The sequence below is a fragment of the Canis lupus genome, chromosome X (assembly GCF_003254725.2).
Source record: "Canis lupus dingo isolate Sandy chromosome X, ASM325472v2, whole genome shotgun sequence".
Taxonomy (NCBI): Eukaryota; Metazoa; Chordata; class Mammalia; order Carnivora; family Canidae; genus Canis; species Canis lupus.
The window spans coordinates 55,260,885-55,273,621 of record NC_064281.1 but is presented as its reverse complement, the minus strand read 5'-3'; positions in this window follow the sequence as shown (position 1 = coordinate 55,273,621).

The window sequence follows — 12,737 nt, the reverse complement described above, 5'->3', positions numbered from 1 at the left end:
GAGAGAGAGAAAGGCAGAGACACAGGCAGAGGGAGAAGCAAGCTCCATGCAGGAAGCCCGATGTGGGACTCCATCCAGAGACTCCACGATCATGCCCTGAGCTGAAGGCAGATGCTCAACCACTGGGCCACCCAGGCGTCCCCTGTTCTCTTTTTCTATGAGTTTGCTGTTTTGTTTTGTTAGATTGCACATATAAGTAAAGTCATATAGTATTTGTCTTTCTCAGTCTGACTTACATCACATAATGTAATGCCCTCAAGGTTCATCCATGTTGTTACAAATGGCAGGGTTTTCTTGGGTTTTCTATGGCTGAATAATATTCCTCTGTGTGTGTGTGTGTGTGTGTGTGTGTGTGTGTGTGTGTGTATCACATTTTCTTTATCCATTGTTTCCATGTCTTGGCTATTGCATATAATGCTTTTGTGAATATGAAATTACAAATATCTCTTTGTCACAATGAAAAACTTTGTATTTTGAAATAATTAAGACTTATGGAAAAGTTATAAAAATAGTGTATGTATTACCCTATATGTTTCACCCAGATTCCCTACATGTAAATATTTATGCACATTAGCTTTATCATTCTCCCCTCTCCCTCCTGTCTTCTCTCTCTCTCCAATGATTTCTGATTCACACAATTTACAGACATAATATCTCTCTACCCTTAAATATTTCAGAGCTTTTTTCCTAAAAAAAAAATAGGCATTCTCTTACATAACTATAGTACAATGATCAAAATCAGGAAATTAATATCAGCACAATGCTATTATCTAACCTATAGACCTTATTTGAATTTTACCAACTGTTCCACTAATGTCCTTTATAGCAAAAGAAAAAAATGTCTAGTCCAGAATCCAATTCAGGGTAACAAGTTGCATTGAGTTGTCATGTCTCTTTTAGTTTATTTTTTTTCAAAATTCAGGGCACCTGACTGGCTCAGTCAGAAGAGCACATGACTCTGGATCTTGGGGTTGTGAGTTCGAGTCCCAATTGGGTATAGCAATCACTAAAAAAAATAATAAATAAACCTAAAAAAAACCCAAAACCCCCAAATTCAGGTGACATTCACATAATACTGTTTTAAAGGGAATGACCAATTTGCATTCAGTACATGCACTCACCACCTCTATTAAATTCCAAAACATTTTCGTTACCCCAAAATAAAATCTCATATACATTAAGTAGCATCTTTCCATTTGTCTCTCTCCTTGCCCACCCTCCTGCCCCCTGACACCCAGCCTCTGGTAACCACCAGTCTACTTTCTGTCTCTGTGGATTTAGCTATGTTGAACTCTCATACAAATGGAATCATACAATATGTGACCTTTTGTGTTTGGCTTCTTTCACTGAGCATAGTGTTTTCAAGGTTAGTCCACATTGTAGCATGTATCAGTAGTTCATTTCTTTCTATGATTGAATAATAATCCATTGTTTGGATACACTGCATTTTGTTTATCCATTTATTCATTGATAGACATTTGGATTGTTTCCTCCTTTTAGCTCCTATGAATAGTGCTGCTATGAACATATCTGTTAAAGGTTTTATTTGAGCACCTGTTTTCAGTTCTTTTGGGCATATACCTAGGAGAGAAATTGGGGGATCATATGGTCATTTTATGTTTACCTTTTTGAGGAACCATCAAATTGAGTTTCTCTTAATCTGGAGCAGTTTCTCAGTCTTTCTTTGTTATTCATGACATTGGTATTGTTTTTACAACAGACCAGTTATTTTGTAGAATTCCCCTCATTTTGAATTTATCTGATATTTCCACATTGTGAGATTCAAGTTATGCATTTTGGACAGGAATACCACAGAAGAAATTTGTGTCCTTTTCAGGATGTAATATCAGGAGGCACATGATACCTGTTTGTGCCATTACTGGTAATGTTAGCTTTGATCAGTTGGTTAAAGTCAACCAGGTTTCTCCACTGTAAAGTTACTATTCTTCCCTTTGCAATAAACAAGTAATTTATGGAGGGATATTTTGAAAATATCTTGTTTTTCATCAAACTTTCACCCACTAATTTTAACATTTATTGATGATTTTGGCCTAGAATAATTATTATTGTGATAGATGCAAAATGTTGCACAATAATATTAAACTGTGTTTCATGTTTGTATTGTGAATGCTCTGACTAAATTTACCTTCTTGGACACCTGGGTGCCTCGGTCCGTTAAGCATCTGCCTTCAGCTTAGGTCATGATCCCAGGGTTCTGGAATGGTCCCATATTGGGCTTCCTGCTCAGCAGGGAGTCTGCTTCTCCCTCTGCCCTTCCACCCTGCTCGTGATCTCTCTCTCTCTCTCTCAAATAAATAAATAAACATAAATAAATACATAAAATCTTTTAAAAAAATAAATTTACCTTCTTGAGAAGATACCCCTTAATCAGCAGCTAACTATATGCTAGTCTAAGGAAGAAATAGGGACTTGGAGAGAAAAGTACATAACAATTAGTAGAGGAGGGAAACAGATACATGATTTAATCTCCTAAATTCACTGGCATAAATGTCACATCACTCTTGTATAGAATCCATTTGCAAATTACTCATTAACATTCTTGCACACTAAGTTTTTAATGATATACCTACTATACATATCATGGTTACACGGATAAGAGAGCATGGGTTCTCAGTAATTTTTTTTTTTTTGGTTCTCAGTAATTTTTATTAAGACTCTGAATCCCACTGCACACTGCCATTTCCCACGAATGGTGTACAGATTGCTGGTTGAGAGAGATTCAGAGAAACAAGATGATAGTAGTGTCAAAGACGCTAAAGGAGGTAAAATTTCTAATGTAGGAAAGGTGATTAATATAAAATACAGCAGAGGTCAACTAGTTATTCAGCCTTACTAGAACATGTCCATGAGATTTGGCCTTTTTTTTTTTAAAGATTTTATTTATTTATTCATGAGAGATACAGAGAGAGAGAGAGAGAGGCAGAGACACAGGCAGAGGGAGAAGCAGGCTCCATGCAGGGAGCCTGACATGGGACTCAATTCCAGGTCTCCAGGATCAGGCCCTGGGCTGAAGGCAGCACTAAACCGCTGAGCCACCCGGGCTGCCGAGATTTGTCTTTTAAGAGACAGTTGGTAAAAATAAATAAATAAATAAATAAATAAATAAATAAATAAATAAATAAATAAGAGACGGTTGGTGGCCTCATTGAGCAGTTTTATTGGACTGCTATAGTTCGGAAGCTGGTTTATAGTGGGTTGAGTTGTAAGGTAAAGTACGGCTATAAAGGAAAAGATTAATAACTTTGGTTACATTAAAATGAAAAACGTTTAAGTAATGGGAGATGCCAGAACACCATAAACAAAGGGAAAAGGCCAAATTTATGAAAAATTCTTCCAGTTTTCAGAGATTTTTGGATTTCAAAATGATAGATAAGGGATTGAGGACCTGTACAGCCTCTCTGGAAAGCAACATAGCACTATGTAGCAAAGTTTAAGGTGTTCTTAACCATGTAATTCCACATCTAGTGCAAAAGGACTGATACAAGAATGTTCATTATGATATTGCTCATAGTGAAAAACTAGAAGCACAAGTGTTCATTAGTAAGTGAATGGGTATATAAATTGTGGTATAGTCACGTGAGGAATTATTTATGGAAGTTTATTTAAAATGAATGAACTACAACTATATGTGTAAACAGGGAAAATCACATTATAAAGAAACAAAAAAGTGAATTGTGATATATGCTTGTGATATGCCATATGATTCATATGATACCACTGACAGAGCTAAACCACTTTAAAACCAGTTACTTGGGATCCCTGGGTGGCGCAGCGGTTTAGCTCCTGCCTTTGGCCCAGGGCGCGATCCTGGAGACCCGGGATCGAATCCCACATCAGGCTCCCGGTGCATGGAGCCTGCTTCTCCCTCTGCCTGTGTCTCTGCCTCTCTCTCTCTCTCTCTCTCTCTCTCTGTGACTATCATAAATAAATAAAAATTTAAAAAACCAGTTACTTAAAGCATCATTGTATTTGTTCAAAATTCTATAGATAGTTTAGACTAAACTTAGCTAGGCATTTCTTCTGTTGGTCTTGCCTAGGCTCATTCATGCTGTGGCAGTCAAGTTGGTGGGAGCTGGATGATTTAAGATGACCTCACCCATGCCGGGCAGTTGGCAGGCTTCCAGGCAGGGTACCTAGATTTTCTTCCATGTGATCTCTTTAGAAGGTTTGTACCTCTTCATATGATGGCAAGCTTCAATGTACAAGTGCTTTTCAAGTTCCTGTGTGTATGACATTTGCAGTTATCCCATTGGCCAAAACAAATCACATGAGCACATGTGGGAGGACACTACCCAGGGATGTGGGTTCAGGGAGACAGGATTCATTGGTGGTCATTGATTCCACATCTCCTATAATTACATATTTTTAAGGTTATATACATATATATTATCAATAACAAAACATGTGGAAATAAGAAAGACTGAAAGTCTGAATAGTGATTACCTCTGGAGAGAAAGGGAGAGAAATAGGGAAGTGATAGCTACACATGATACTGAAACTATAACAGTAATGTTTTACTTCTTTAAAAAATAGGAAGGAAATTTGGCAAAAAGTTAATATTTAACAAACTGAGTTGTGGGTACATGGGTGTTTATTATATTATTATTTTAAAAACTTCTTAAAGATATATTTATTTAGAGAGAGAGTGGAGGGGGTGGCAGAGGGAGAGGGAGAGAGAATCTCAAGCAGACTCTCCCATGACCCTGAGATCATGACCTGAGTGGAAATCAAGAGTCAGACACTTAACCAACTAAGCCACCCAGGTGCCCCATTATATTATTTAGTTATTATATGTTTAGTTTGCTTGAAGTATTTCCCAATTTAAAAAAGTGAAGGTGAGGTGTGGAAGTGCAGACTAACCTTTGAAGATATTTGGCAAAAGGAAAGGGCAATAGGGAAAGCAGGAAATAGCTAGACAAGAAATCGTGGTTGATGGAGTATTTTTTTTTTTTAAGATGGGCAAAATCTTGGGACACCTGGGTGGCTCAGTGGTTGAGCATCTACCTTTGGCTCAGGGCATGATCCCCGGGGTCCTGGGATTGAGTCCCACATCAGGCTCGCTGCAGGGAGCCTGCTTCTTCTTCTGCCTGTGTCTCTGCCTCTCTCTGTGTGTGTCTCATGAACAAATAAGAAAAAAAAAGAAACTTAAAAAAAATAAGATGGGCAAAGGCTCGAGAACATTAATAGGTTGTAGAGAAGGTGTCAATAGATTAGGCTGCTGAAAGAGAAAGTTAATTCAAGAAGTACTCTTAGGATGCCTGTCTAGTTCAGTCAGAAGAACATGCGACTCTTGATCTCAGGGCTGTGGGTTTGAGCCCCACATTGGGTGTAGAGATTACTTAAATAAATAAAGTAAAAAAAAAAAAAAAAAAAAGAAGTACTCTTGACTTGTATCAAGAAGACCAGAGATAACAAATGTGAGAGGATGTGAAGAAAAGGAAAGTCTTGTACACTGTTGGTGGAAATGTAAGCCATTATGGAAAACATTATGAAGGTTCTTCAAAAAATTAAAAATAGGGATCCCTGTGTGGCGCAGCGGTTTGGCGCCTGCCTTTGGCCCAGGGCGCGATCCTGGAGACCCAGGATCGAATCCCACATCGGGCTCCCGGTGCATGGAGCCTGCTTCTCCCTCTGCCTGTGTCTCTGCCTCTCTCTCTCTCTCTGCGACTATCATAAATAAAAAAAAAATTAAAAATAAAACAATGATATGATCCAGCAATTTCACTCCTGGTTATAACGCCAAAGGAAATGAAATCAAGATCTCAAAGAGATATGTGCTCTCCCATGTTCACTGTTGCATTATTCATAGTAGCCAAGATATAGAAGTAATCTAAGTATCCATCAACAGGTAAAATGGATAAAGCAGATGTGGTATAGATATACAATGAAATGTTTAGCTACGTGAAGGAAGGAAATCCTGCCATTTGCAACATTATACTAAGTATAAGCCAGATAGAAAAAAGGACAAGTCCTGTATAATTTCATTTATATGTAGAATCTAAAAAAAAACCTTAACTCCTAGAAACAGAGATTAGAATATGGTTATCAGGGGCTGAGAGGTGGGAGAGATAGGGAGATGTTCGTCAAAGGGTACAAGCATTCAGTTAAAAAATGAGTACGTTCTGGAGATCTAACATATAGCATGATGACTATAGTTAATGATACTGTGTTGTACACTTGAAATTTGGTAAGAGAGTAGATCTTAAGTCTTTTCACTTCACCAAAAAAAAAGAAAAGGTAACTATACGAAGTGATAGATGCATTAAATAGCCTGATTATGCTAATCATTTCACAAAGTATATATGTATCAAATCATCATGTTGTATACCTTAAATGCATACAGTTTTCTTTGTCACGCTTCAATAAAGCCAGATTTAAAAAGGATAATTTAGGGGTACCTGGCTGGCTAAGTCAGAAGAGCATGCAACTCTTGATCTCAAGGTTGTGAATTTGAGCCCCATGTTGAGTACAGAGATTACTAAAAACAAACAAACAAACAAACTTTAAAAAAGAATAATTTAGTAAGAATTCACCTTAAAATTAAAAAAACTATTTATTTTGTTAAGGGTTTTATTTATTTATTCATGAGAGACAGAGAGAGAGAGGGAGAGAGAGAGGCAGAGACATAGGCAGAGGGAGAAGCAGGCTCTCTGCAGGAGCCTGATGTGGGACTCGATCCTGGACCCCGGGATCACACCCTCAGTCAAAGACAGATGCTCAACCACTGAGCCACCCAGGCATCCCTAAAATAAAAAATCTAAATTGCTCAAACATTTCAAATTGATTACAAAGATGACACTTCACCAGAACAAACCTACCTTTCAGTGACACTTGCACTAGAAGGCTGAGAAATCTTGTTGGAGACACCAATAGGTAACACTAAATTCTATATATGAGTATGTTAATGATTCCATAACTTTGAGGGTGGGGGGGGTAATTGGGTGAAATGATAAGATATCTGGGATTTGCTTTAAAATACTCAAGTCTGGGGCACCTGGCTAGCTCAGTCAGTAGAACATGCAACTCTTGATCTTGGAACTGTAAGTTCAAGCTCCACGTTGGGTGTAGAGATTGGTTAAAAATAAAATATATTTTTTAAGATTTTATTTATTTATTCATGAGAGACACAGAGAGAGGCAGAGACATAGAGGGAGAAGTGGGCTCCTCACAAGGAGCCCGATGCAGAACTCCATCCCAGACCACGGGATCATGCTCTGAGCCAAAGGCAGACGTTCAACCGCTGAGCCACCCAGCCACCCTAAAAATAAAATCTTTAAAAAAATAAAATATTCAAGACAAAAAAGTTAATCCATAAATAAATGCCTAAATATATAAATAGGGTTCAATTTTTATGTTACATAATTTTCTCCCTATCCAAGTTTATCAATTGTTTTGAAATCATAAGATATTTTATATATGTTAACATATATAACTATCTATGTAAAATGTAAAATATGTAGAAATCGCTAGAGACTCTTAAACTTGATGTTCCATAGTAATGTCTTTGCATTTAATTTTAAGACATAAGATTGGAGGGAATTGTGCATTCTTTCATATTCATAGGACTGTATAATTCCTAAAGATCCTTAATTAGATCCAACTGGATTTTGGATATTTCACATGGCTTTGTCTGACTCAAGGTCAGAACTTATAGGTTCATTCTACTAATATTCCCCTTGAGTCAGAGGATATCTCTTGTTATCTTTAACAGTTTCTATATTTTTCATGATATCAACAAAAGAGTTAATATCAAGATGATTTACAAGCTGAATAGTAATGCTCAACAGTGTTTCTAAATTTTCTATTCTGTGACTGTACTCCCTTTTCTTTTGTACTAAAAACCTTGATTCCTAAAATAATATACATCATAACTATTATGCTTATTTGTATCTAATACAAGAACATTGTTTAAAAATACAATATCAGGGGCACCTGGGTGGTTCAGTCAGTTAAGAGTTGGCCTTTAGCTTAGGTCATGATCTCAGGGTCCTGGGATTAAGCCCTGCTTCAGGCTCCCCACTCATTGGAGGAGTCTGCTTCTCCCTCTGCTCTAACCCCCTGCTCGTGCACACACACACACACACACACACACACTCTCTCTCTCTCTCCCCCTCTCCTCTCAAATAAATAAAATATTTTTAAAAAATACAAATATGTCAGTATGATCAATAATGCTACAGAATAAAGTCCAAAAATTTTAAAAAGAAATCCTGATTTATTCCTGTGTTAATCACTTCATACAAATTCACCTAGTAAATGAAAGGCAATCTTTATTTTATTTTATTTTTTTAAAATATTTTTATTTATTTATTCATGAGAGACACACACAGAGAGAGAGAGAGAGAGAGAGAGGCAGAGACATAGGCAGAGAGAGATGCAGGCTCCATGCAGGGAGCCTGATGTGGGACTCAATTCCGGGACTCCAGGATCATGCCCTGCTGAGCCAACCAGGCGTCCCAAAAGGCAATCTTTATTAAACACTGCCAGTTTGTTGGCATTCAGTACTTAGAGTTGAATGAATAATGAAAGGATATAGCAAGAAGAAAAAAAGCAAGGCAACACAACCCAAAAGCCTGAGAGAGGTTTTAGAATTCATTTATATAGTGAACACTTACTAAGCACTTATGTGCTAAGCATCTACAAAGAGTAGAGAAATTTTGTTGCTATCACTATGGATTTTACAGTCCAGAGGATGGCAGAATAATATTCCATCATATGTATATCCCACTTCGATCCATTAATTGGACACTTAGATTGTTTCTATGTCTTGGCTATTGTGTATAGTGCTGCAGTGAACATGGGAATGCAGATATCTGTTCAATACCCTGCTCTTATTCCGTTGGATATATTCCCAGAAATGGGATTGCTAGATCAAATAGCAGTTCCATTTTTAGTTTTTTGAGGAATCTCCATACTGTTTTCCATAATGGCTCTACCAACTTACATTCCCAACAGCAGTGTACAAAGGTTCCCTTTTCTCTACATTCTCATCAACACTTGTTATCGCTTGTCTTTTATATGATACGCATTCTAACAGATGTGAGATGATACCTCATTGTGGTTTTGATTTGCATTTTGATTAGTGATGTGAGTACCTTTTCATGTACCTGTTGGCCATTTGTATGTCTTCTATGAACACTGTTCAGTTCCTCTGCCCATTTTTATAATTGGATTTTTTTTTACTATTGAGTTGTAGGAGTTCTTTATATATTTTGGATATTAACCTCTTATCAGATGTATGATTTACAGATATTTTCTCGTGTTCAGTAGTTTACCTTGTCATTTTGTTGATTGTTTCTCTTGCTGTGCAGAAGATTTTTAGTTTGATATAGTCCTGCTTGTTGATTTTTGCTTCTGTTGCTTATGCTTTTGGTGTCATATCAAAAAAATAATTGCAGGGATGCCTGAGTGGCCTAGTGGTTGAGCATCTGCCTTTGACTCAGGTCGTGATCCCTGGGTCCTGGGATCAAGTCCCGCATCAGGCTCCCTGCAGGGAGCCTGCTTCTCCCTCTGCCTATGTCTCTGCCTCTCTCTCTGTGTGTCTCTCATGAATAAATAAATAAAATCTTTTTTTAAAAAATCATTGCCAAGACCAATGTCAAGGAACTTTTTCTCTATATTTTTTTCTAGGGATTTTATGGTTTCAGGTTTTGTTTAAGTCTTTTTTAAAAAGATTTTATTCATTTATTTACTTTTTTGAGAGAAAGAAGGCAAGCAAGAGAAAGAAGACTTAAAGAGAGAGAGAGGGAGGGGGAGGGGGAGAAGCAGACTCCCTGCTGAGCAGAGAGCCCAACATGGGGCTCAATTCCAGGATGCTGGGATCACAACCCAAGCCAAAGGCAGGTGCTTAACTGACTGAGCCACCCAGGTGCCCCCTTGTTTAAGTCTTTAATCCATTTTGAGTTAATTTTTGTGACTGGAATAATATAGGGATTAAATTTCATTCTTCATGTAGATATCCAGTTTTCCCAGCACCATTTATTGGAGAGACTATCCTTTCCCCACTGACTATTCTTGGCTTCCTTGTCAAATATTAGTTCACTGTATGTGAGGGTTTATTGGTCTGGCTAGGATTTCCAGTACAATATTGAATAGAATTGGTGAGAGTGGGCATCATTGTCTTATTCCTTCTCTTTTTTTAAAAAAGATTTTATCCACTTATTCATGAGAGACCAGAGAGGCAGAGACATAGGCAGAGGGAGAAGCAGGCTCCCTCCTGGGAGCCTGATGTAGGACTCGATTCCAAGACCCCAGGATCACGACCTGAGCCAAAGGCAGATGCTCAATCAATGAGCCACCCAGGTACCCCTGTTCCTGCTCTTAGATGAAAAGCTTTCAATCGTTCACCATTGGGTATGATGTTAGCTATGGGCTTGTCATATAAGGCCTTTATTACATTGAATCAATTTTTTTGTAGTTATTGAGATGATCATATGATTTTTATCTTTAATTCTATCAATGTGATGTATCACATGGATTTGCATATGCTGAAGCATCAGAGTCCCAGGGATAAATCATGGTTCATCATGGTGTATGATCCTTTTAATGCACTGTTGAATTCAGTTTACTAATATTTTGTTGAGACTTTTTGCGTCTATATTCATCAGGGATATTGGCCTATGATTTTCTTTTCTTATAGTCTCCTAATCTGGTTTTGGTATCATGGTACTGCTGGCCTCATGAAATGAATTTGGGAATGTTCTCTCCTTTTCAGTTTTTTGGAAGATTTTGAGAGGGATTGGCATTAATTCTTCTTTAAATGTCTGGTAACATCACCAGTGAAACCATCTGGTCCTGGGCTTTTCTCTGTTGGGAGATTTTTGGGTTTGTTTGTTTGTTTGTTTTTATGATAGTCACAGAGAGAGAGAGAGAGAGAGGCAGAGACATAGGCAGAGGGAGAAGCAGGCTCCATGCACCGGGAGCCCGACGTGGGATTCGATCCCGGGTCTCCAGGATCGCTCCCTGGGCCAAAGGCAGGCGCCAAACCGCTGCGCCACCCAGGGATCCCCTTGTTTGTTTTTTTTTTAAGATTTTATTTATTTATTCATGAGGGACAGAGAGAGAGAATGGCAGAGACATAGGCAGAGGGAGAAGCAGGCTCCATGCAGGGCGCCCGATGCGGAACTCAATCCCGGACCCCAGGATCACGCTGTGAGCCGAAGGCAGACACTCAACCACTGAGCCAGCCACCTAGGAGTCCCTGTTGGGAGGTTTTTGATTACTGATTCAATCTCCTTACTTGAAATTGTTCTGTTTATATTTTATATTTCTTCATGATTCAGTCTTGATAGATTGTATGTTTCTAGGAATTTATACATTTCTTCTAGCTTTTCCAGTTTATTGTCATATAATTGTTCCTAGTAGTCTGTCATGATCTTTCTGTATTTATGTAGTATTTCTTGAAATTTCTCCTCTTTCATTTCTGATTTTATTTAAGCCCTATTTCATTTTTTTCTGAGTTGGTGTAGCCAAAGTTTGTCAACTTTGTTTATATTTTTAAAAAACCAGCTCTTGACTTTATTTATCTTTTCTATTGTTTTCTGGTCTCTCTTTCATTTATTTCTGCTCTGTTTTTTGTTATTTTCTTCCTTCTGCCAACTTTGGGCTTAGTGTATTCTTTTTTTCCCTAGATCCCTGAGCTGTAAAGTTAGGTGATTTATTTAAGATCTCTCTTTGTTCTTAATGTGGGCATTTATTTCTATAAACATCTCTCCTAGAAGTCCTTTTGTAGTATTCTATAGGTTTTGATATGTTGTGCTTCCATTGTCTTTTCTTTTTCTCAAGATATTTCTTGATCACTTTTTATTTTTTCTTTGAGTCATCGGTTGTTCTAGTGTGTTTGATTCCCACATATTTGTGAATTTTCCAGCCTTTCTCCTGTTGCTGGTTTCTTATTTCATACCATTATGATCAGAAAAGATACATGGTATGATTTCAGTCTTCTTAAAAATTCGCTAAGACTTGCTTTGTGACCTATCATATGATCTGTCCTAGAGAATGTTCCATGTGCGCTTGAGAAGAATGTGTATTCTGCTTTGGAATGGAATGTTCTGTATGTGTCTGTTAGGTCCACTTGGTCTAAAGTAGCCACAAGCCCAGCATTTTCTTGTTGATTTTCTGTCTTTATAATCTATCCATTGTTGATGGTGGGATATTGAAATCTATTATTTTTGTCTATTTCTCTCTTTGGATCTGTTAGTATTTGCTTAAATTATTTAGGTGCTTTGATGTTTGGTGCATATACATTTATGATTGTTTTATCTTGTTGATATATTGACCCCTCCTTATCATAAAATAACCATCTTTATCTCATTACTGTTTTGGGCTTTAAGTCTATTTTCTTTCTTCTTTTTTAGAGAAGGAGAGGGAGAGAGTAGGGTGGTGGGGAGACATATGGAGATGGAGAATCCCAAGCAACCTCCATGCCCAGCACAAAACCTGACTTAGGGCTCGATCTCATGACCCTGAGAAATATCCCAAGCTGAAATCAAGAGTCAGACACTCAACTGACTGAGCCACCCAGGTGCCCCTTTAAGTCTATTTTCTGATATAAGTATAGTTTCCTTTGCTCTCTTTTGGTTTCTGTTTGCATTGTATGTCTTTTTCTATCCCTTCACTATGAACCTATGTGTGTCCTTAAAGCTGAAGTGAGTGTCTTTTGGGTAGCTGTAGTTGGGTCATGATTTTTTAATCCATGTAGCCACTTTATGTCTTTT